General features: G+C 42.1%; 2 non-coding genes and 1 pseudogene across 3 annotated transcripts; all 3 read right to left on the bottom strand.

Annotated features, from left to right (window-relative positions):
• Positions 1-2,858: 2,858 nt before the first annotated feature.
• Positions 2,859-2,991, bottom strand: LOC143474436 (small nucleolar RNA SNORA14). The gene has a single exon (XR_013120772.1). It is a non-coding gene; the product is annotated as a small nucleolar RNA SNORA14 (small nucleolar RNA).
• Positions 2,992-3,250: 259 nt separating this feature from the next.
• Positions 3,251-6,873, bottom strand: LOC143473792 (mitochondrial import receptor subunit TOM20 homolog; annotated as a pseudogene). The gene is made up of 8 exons (XR_013120633.1): positions 6,411-6,873; positions 6,098-6,310; positions 5,317-5,363; positions 5,024-5,105; positions 4,703-4,845; positions 3,746-4,348; positions 3,449-3,530; positions 3,251-3,270 (listed from the first exon to the last, which is right to left on the bottom strand). The product of XR_013120633.1 is annotated as a mitochondrial import receptor subunit TOM20 homolog (transcript).
• On the bottom strand, positions 4,433-4,566 carry LOC143474437 (small nucleolar RNA SNORA14). The gene has a single exon (XR_013120773.1). It is a non-coding gene; the product is annotated as a small nucleolar RNA SNORA14 (small nucleolar RNA).
• Positions 6,874-8,144: the final 1,271 nt, after the last annotated feature.

The raw sequence follows: 8,144 nt of genomic DNA, 5'->3' as shown, positions 1-8,144 counted from the left end.
GGCTGCTCTCTGTGGTGGAGGTGGTGTGGATCCGGGCTTGGATGTGGTGGTGGGGAGGGTTGCCACCCTGGTCTCCCCGGGTCGACCGCTCCCTGCCTTGAGCTGGGGGGGCAGTGAAGTTCGGTGCTCAATGAGGCAGCTAGCAAGCTGGCTCTCCTCTTCCAGAGGACCCTTTCCTCTGGACCTAAGCATTCCCACCCACACACACACATCCTTGTTCATTTAGGATTCTGGGGGCAGGCATGTATCCAGAGGTTGACGAGGTGGGCCTGCTGCCATGGTTCACCCGTCTCCTCACCACTGTCTGTCCCTCAGTTTTTACTGCACTTTAGACATTGAGGGCCTTTGAGGGGACGGTGTGGACATACACCCACGTTTGTCCTAGCACCTGTCCCCTCAATTTTAACTGCACCATAGTATCACACACTACCACACATGCATATACACCAACACCTACACACAACACAGCACTGGGGGTGGAGGGGTGGGAAGGCCTTCCTTCACCCGCTTCCTGCTCCCTGCCGGGGCAGGGGAGGGGGGGTCGCTGGCGTGGGACTGGGCTGGTGGCTTCCTAGGACCACTGCCGGTCTTTGCTGGTCCAGCCATTTGCCCCCGCCGCAGAGGGTGTGCTAGTCTGGATAAGTGTGTGTCTTTGTCCTTGTTTTCTTCTTGTTTCTGAATAGGTGGATGAATGAGTACATGTTGGAGGGAGGGGATATATGGCCAGGTGTGGGTAAATTTGGAGGTGTGAGGGTGAATTTGAGTGTATGTATATGTGTATGGGGGTGGGTGTGTGCATGGTAGGGGTGTATAGGGGCGAATGTAATCTGAATTTGAGTGTATGGGTGAGGACAGCTGGTTCTGGGTCGGGGCTGGTCGTGCCCGGTTCACTCCCGGATGCTCCCCTGAGATTACTGCACCACTCCAGAGGGGGGGCGCCTTGGGGCTCCGGGGTCCGGCTTGGCCCCCCGGCGGGGGGGCGGTTGGCCCGCTCCCCTGGTCGGTGGTGGTTTGTGGTGGCCGGGTGCTCCTCGGCGGGAGGTGGGCCCTGCCGGGTGGTGGGTGGCTTTCCGGGCGCGTGGCGCCGTGGCTTTGCCGCTGGCCCACGATGGGGGGGGGGGGCATCCTGGGGGGGGGTGGGGGGGCTCTGTTCCCTCTGGACCTGCGCTCCTTGACTGGTGGGGCGGGCATGTGAGGGTTTCTGGGAAGTGCGGCTCTGGTACTCCACCACTCCTTGGGGGGCCGTGGGTGGGTGGGATTCCCGGGTCTCTCTCTGCCCGCCTCTGGCCTCAGGGGGAATGTTGTCGCAGCTACCCACCCTTGCTGGTAAGTACATTCCAAACATCTATCCTATGTTGCACTTTTAGGTTGCACATAAACACACACTCACACACACCCATACATCGCACTCATTTGTACTATATGTATTTGGTTTACTTTCTGTTCTTCTTTGCAGTGGTCATTTGAGCTGGTTGCGTGTTTTATTCTATTATTTTTTTTTCTTTTCTTTTTCTTCTTCTTTCTTTTCCTGCCTTTGTCTTTTCCCTTTTTATTACTTCTCTCCCCCTCTTTTCTTGGTCCACCTAACCCCAATAATTATCACTTTGCATATTATCACTATATATTATCACTATACTATATATTATACAGAATTGTTACAATTGCCATTTAATCTGTACATAAAAACAAAGTTGTCCTCCAAAGATGGGGGGGGTGGAGGTGGGCAAAAAAAAAAAAAAAAAAAAAAAAAAGATTTGTCTGGTAAACAACACCTGTTATATTCCAGTGCAATACCGCCCCACGCCAGTAGCTGGTGATCAAGATAATGCAGGACCTCCTCTCTAGAACCTCAATAGGCCCTTGTGTTAACGGGCCACCCAATAGAGGATGGGTTCCCTTTTGAGTCTTGGTCCTCCCAAGGTTTCTTCCTATTCCCCACCATCTAGGGAGTTTTTCCTTGCCACTGTCGCCTTTGGCTTGCACATTTGAGATTTGGACCCATAGTATTGTTAACCTTGTAAATCCTGTAAAGCGCTTTGTGACAACATATGTTGTGAAAAGCGCTATACAAATATATTTGATTTGATTTTCACAACAAAGCGGAAATACGTCACCTCCGTGTAAAACAAGTTCCTGTACTCGCAGAAGATAGTTCTTGTCAATTCACCTCAGCATGGAGCGTGTATATACTTCATCCCTGTCGTCTCTGCCAAGACGACATCTCACAAAGAGATTTTGCCATTAGACAATCTTTGGTTTAAGACCCGTGTGTGTCCATGTGTTGCAAACATGTAATCACTGTGACGTGACTGAACTATTACCTACAATAATCAAAACTATACATCAACATTGAAAAATAAATGTTTCACATTTTATTTTCAAACTACATAGAAACAACTCAAATTACATGACCAACATTTAATCCACAGTTCAAGCTGAAAAAATTGTTTTAGAAATGAACTTTTTAAATAAGGAGAAATGTGAAGTCATGCATCTTCATTTGACAGTAATCTCTGCCCATCATAGTAAGCATTAATTTTAAACATGTCATATCAGAATCTTCCATCTACAGTGAGAAGACTACTTTCCAAAAATGTTAACTATGTATTAAATTTAAATTAAACACACACCAAAGAGACAGGCTTCGTAGCAGCATTTAAGAGATCATGACCTAGACTGAATCTTTTATTAAACCACTCTATGACTAGCCAATCAAAATCCCCATTTTCATTCAACATCATCTTCAGCCAAGTTCTGGGCACTTGCTATCCGCTATGAAAGAAAAATGAGGGACACTTAGTGAGACAGTTGGTACAGACTGAATGGTCAAGAACCAGGAACTAATGTTAAATTAGATTAGTGTCCTAGAGGTGAAATAGTCACAGGTCACTGAACAAAGACCATTAACTTTGGATAATTCTAGGTATTGCTGTTGCATTCTTGCTTATCCCAAAAGTTAAAACAAACAATTGGGGGGTTTGAAGAATGCATAAAACAATTATCTTTTCAAGCATGTACTTGCCAATATTACCATTACGCCTGTTATAGTTCTCTAATTTAATGCATGCCCTCTATAAAACTGAAAAAAGAATGGATGTTTTGTGAAGTGAAAATGTGGTAAATGCACCTGGCTGATGGTGAGCACTTTGGTAATGAACACCTGGAAGACAGGAGGAGGTAAAGTCTGCTGGAGGACTTGTAGGAGCTGCTGGGGCTGTCCACACACAGCAATAGCATTAGTCAAATGGTCCACACTTTTCTCATAGTCTCCTGAGAGGGAAAAAAACATTCAAGCTTTCATCAGTATTCAATATATTAAACGTTTACATCTGAATAAGTAACATCAGTGTTCACTATTACTGCTGTTGCACTGATAGACCAGAGTTGCTAGATAATTCAGACTGTAAGTGATGTAAATGAATTCCATACACGGGAAAAGACATCTCACCCTGTGCCAACAGCTCCTCCCCAAGCTGAATCTCATCAAGAAAGAACTGTTGCACAGCTCCAGGATCTTTCAGATCTGGTAGCTTGACAGATAAAAAAAAAAGTAAACAATTGTATATTTAACAGATTGTGAATTTGGACATGATGTTTCAGCACAGCCTTGCATAAAAGAGAAAAATTACTGACATACCAGCTTAGACCATAAGCTCATAGTCATAAGCTCATTCGTGAAAATATTGAATTTCCATGAATGTCAAACAGATGTGTACATATATGTGCTGTAAGAGATGTACCATACCCTGGCTAATCCAGATTCTTCCTGAGAGATTTTCTGCTTCCTCCTACCTGGAAAGATAAATTAGACAATCTTTGGTTTAAGACCTGTGTGTGTCCATGTGTTGCAAACATGTAATCACTGTGACATGACTGAACTATTACCTACAATAATCAAAACTATACATCAACATTGAAAAAGAAACGTTTCACATTTTATTTTCAAACTACATAGAAACAACTCAAATGACATGACCAACATTTAATCCACAGTTCAAGCTGAAAAATTAGTTTTAGAAATACTCTTTAAATAAGGAGAAATGTGAAGTCATGCATTTTCCTTTGACAGTAGTGACAGCAATCTCTGCCCATCATAGTAAGCATTAATTTTAAACATGTCATATCAGAATCTTCCATCTACAGTGAGAAGGCCAACTACTCTCCTAAAATGTACAACTATGTATTAAATTTAAATTAAACACACACTAAAGAGACAGGCTTCGTAGCAGTATTTAAGAGATCATGACCTAGACTGAATCTTTTATTAAACCACTCTATGACTAATCAATCAAAATCCACATTCTCATTCAACATCATCTTCAGCCAAGTTCTGGGCATTTGCTATCCGCTACGAAAGAAAAATGAGAGACACTTAGTGAGAGTTGGTGCAAGCTGAATGGTCAAGAACCATGGACTAAAGTTAAATTAGATTAGTGTCCTAGAGGTGAAATAGTCACAGGTCACTGAACAAAGACCATTAACTTTGGATAATTCTAGGTATTGCTGTTGCATTCTTGCTTATCCCAAAAGTTAAAACAAACAATTGGGGTAGTTTGAAGAATGCATAAAACAATTATCTTTTCAAGCATGTACTTGCCAATATTACCATTACGCCTGTTATAGTTCTCTAATTTAATGCATGCCCTCTATAAAACTGAAAATAGAATGGATGTTTTGTGAAGTGAAAATGTGGTAAATGCACCTGGCTGATGGTGGGCACTTTGGTAATGAGCACCTGGAAGACAGGAGGAGGTAAAGTCTGCTGGAGGACTTGTAGGAGCTGCTGGGGCTGTCCACACACAGCAATAGCATTAGTCAAATGGTCCACACTTTTCTCATAATCTCCTGAGAGGGAAAAAAACATTCAAGCTTTCATCAGTATTCAATATATTAAACGTTTACATCTGAATAAGTAACATCAGTGTTCACTATTACTGCTGTTGCACTGATAGACCAGAGTTGCTAGATAATTCAGACTGTAAGTGATGTAAATGAATTCCATACATGGGAAAAGACATCTCACCCTGTGCCAACAGCTCCTCCCCAAGCTGAATCTCATCAAGAAAGAACTGTTGCACAGCTCCAGGATCTTTCAGATCTGGTAGCTTGACAGATAAAAAAGTAAACAATTGTATATTTAACAGATTGTGAATTTGGACATGATGTTTCAGCACAGCCTTGCATAAAACAGAAAAATTACTGACATACCAGTTTAGACCATGAGCTCATAGTCATAAGCTCATTCGTGAAAATATTGAATTTCCATGAATGTCAAACAGATGTGTACATATATATGCTGTAAGAGATGTACCATACCCTGGCTAATCCAGATTTTTCCTGAGATATTTTCTGCTTCCTCCTACCTGGAAAGATAAATGGTATGTAAAATGTAGACTGATCTAGTTACCAACTAGCCAGCAATGTTGGTAGGGTTAGTGTACGTCACGCTGTGTAAAAACACATCCGTCCTTTTCAAATAAGATCTGAGTCACTTTTTATGTGGTCAGAGCTTGGATTTGTAGCCATGTGACTTCAACGAGAACGGTCAGATCGGAATTACTGCGGATTTTGCCAATACAAATCAACCTATCATCAAAACAATTGAATAATAATAATTATGACAACAACAATTATAGAAAAACTTAAAGCATAAAAAAGGCTAAAATACACTAGTTAGTTTGCCAAAACTACTAAACGGACTAGCAAATCCTCTAAATGTTGGTATAAAGTAGCAAGCTAACCACAAACGTTTAGAGGTGGTGCATGCTGATGCAGGTTTGTCTAGCTGGCTAAACTCAAAAATAGGGGAGATCAGCTACTACCTAAAAGTAAAATAGCGAGGTAGGCCGCAACACGTGTTCTAAAGTGGCTAACAGTTTAGCTATTCTCGGCTCATTTACTGCAATCGTTTAATAACAATTTGGTCTTACTAGTACTACATATTAGGAAATAATATAATAATAATTTCCACAGTTGTAAGTTACTTTGCAGAGATTAACTCGTTTCCTATGATAGCTAAACTCAGCCATATGGTTTCGTAGCTACCTCACGTTATCTACCACTAGCTATCCGTAGTTACACGGTTTTCAGTACTCACGTTCACGCAGTATTTTTGAAGTTAGGGTCACTTCTTCGTTTGCTGTCCACGTAAACGCAATAACCGATGAACAAGGCCCCACCGATACCGGCTGCAATCGCGCCCATTTTACTGCCTATCATCTCTGCTGAGCAGAAGGTCGTTTGATCCGTTAGCCTCTTCGTTAACTAGAGGAAGGGCCTTCTCACACGTCACGGGCCAAATTCAGTATCTCTGAAAATTAGAATATTAATTAAAACCAATTAATTAATAATTAGAACTTTTAGAAATAATTTTAGTACAATATTTTAGTGCTAACAACACTTGTACATACCGGCAGGATGTGCTGCGTAGTCATGGTCCTTAGCGCAAATGCTCAAATCTTCCACAACCTCCGACTCTGGTGGACGAACGTCTAGCCGAGTTTGCTCTTTCAAACGCGGAAAGCATTTGAGCGGGAACATGGGAACTGTTCCACTGAAACCGGCTGGGAACAGTAACAGTACCGGGGACAGTAACAGGGAACAGCACCAACTTGTAGTGGCGAGCTTCCTGCTATGTAGTCTGCAGCAGTGAAATGCTGGCTACACACAAATGTACTTCCCCTCCGTATCACAAAGTTTTCCCCTTCATCTCTCCTAATTGCACAAACCCATTTTCTTTTCTGCTCGTCGTCAGTCGGAAAACCATGGAAACTGAGATACGGCTGTTTTTGCTTCAAGTTCGAACACCTTGGTACACTGCAAAAGCTCTTGTTCTTGGACCCCGTCATTGTTTAATGTGTAACGGAAGTAACTTTACTCAGTGACGAGAGCTTCCGGAGGAAAAAATGCGGACATGTGAAAAGGGCCTATAGGTCCCACAGATGAGCTAAGCGTCAGAGGTGAGATATACGGCCAGGTCAGAGACCGTATATATACCCTACTCCGTATATATACTCCGTATATAGACCCTACTCCGTTCACTGGTAACATTAGCACATTGGATGGACTGTGCCACGGCAACGGTACATCCATAGGAAAACCAAACCACCTTCTATGTGCTTTTAATATAGTTATCTGTATATAACCAGGATACACAATAGAGTTTGAGTATGTAAACATCAATTTAAATAGGCTACAGGAAAGTTTTTCATTTTTTGGGGGGGATCTGTTTCTTAACAGTGTATTCATAACCACACCACTAGGTGTCAGTAAAAAGCTTCAAGTGCTAAAAGTAGAGAAGTGAACAAGTAGATGTACGTGATGTGATGCTGCTGAATGCATTTATGAAATCTGTTCGACTTTACACCTGCTTCCTGTCCTTTATTATTTACAAATGGAACAAATTTAGTACAAGCACTAGTGCTAGTCCTGCTAGTTTAGTTTAGTCACACCTGTGTTTCCGTTCTTCACGTGTCTCTTTGTTTTGGTTTCAGTTGTCACACCTCCTTGTTTAGGTCTCTGCCCCTTGTTGTACTCGCCTGTTACTATTTCGTTTCTTTGTCAAAGCCTGCATACTTTGCCCCTCGTTTTCATTTCTATTTCACTGGTCATTGTTTTTACATCCTCCGTGTTGTGTTCATCATTCGTTTAATTCATATCGCTGTTGTTATCTTTAGCTTGTCGGCCTGTATTGTTATATTTTCTGTTCACTATGCCTCGGCCTGTTATACATATCGCTAAAGTGACTTTGGACCATTGTTATGGTGCTGATTATAATTGGCACTTAATAAATCCTGGGCATCTCAGCGAGTGAACTCCATCTCAGGAGCAAGTTTTAATTTACCTTATCCTTAACACAAAATACTAAACCTAGACTACATGGAACAAGAGTAACAAGTACCCAACTGAAAGAAACGTACACAAATCTGTAAGATCACAATAAGCAGATAAACAGCATATAACATACAGAGACAATGAACAATAACCGACAAGGTGAAACAGGACTAATCCAGACACAGGTGAAAGCATTATGTGAAGGTTATGTGGATGATGGCCAGCTTCTCTTAGCACTGTTATGTGGATGATGGCCAGCTCTACTTGTCTGTCCCTGCAGATGCTACATTAGTAGCAAGAACGTTAGTGTT

This window comes from Brachyhypopomus gauderio, chromosome 13, assembly GCF_052324685.1.
Source record: "Brachyhypopomus gauderio isolate BG-103 chromosome 13, BGAUD_0.2, whole genome shotgun sequence".
NCBI lineage: Eukaryota > Metazoa > Chordata > Actinopteri > Gymnotiformes > Hypopomidae > Brachyhypopomus > Brachyhypopomus gauderio.
This window is presented reverse-complemented; position numbering and strand designations above follow the sequence as displayed.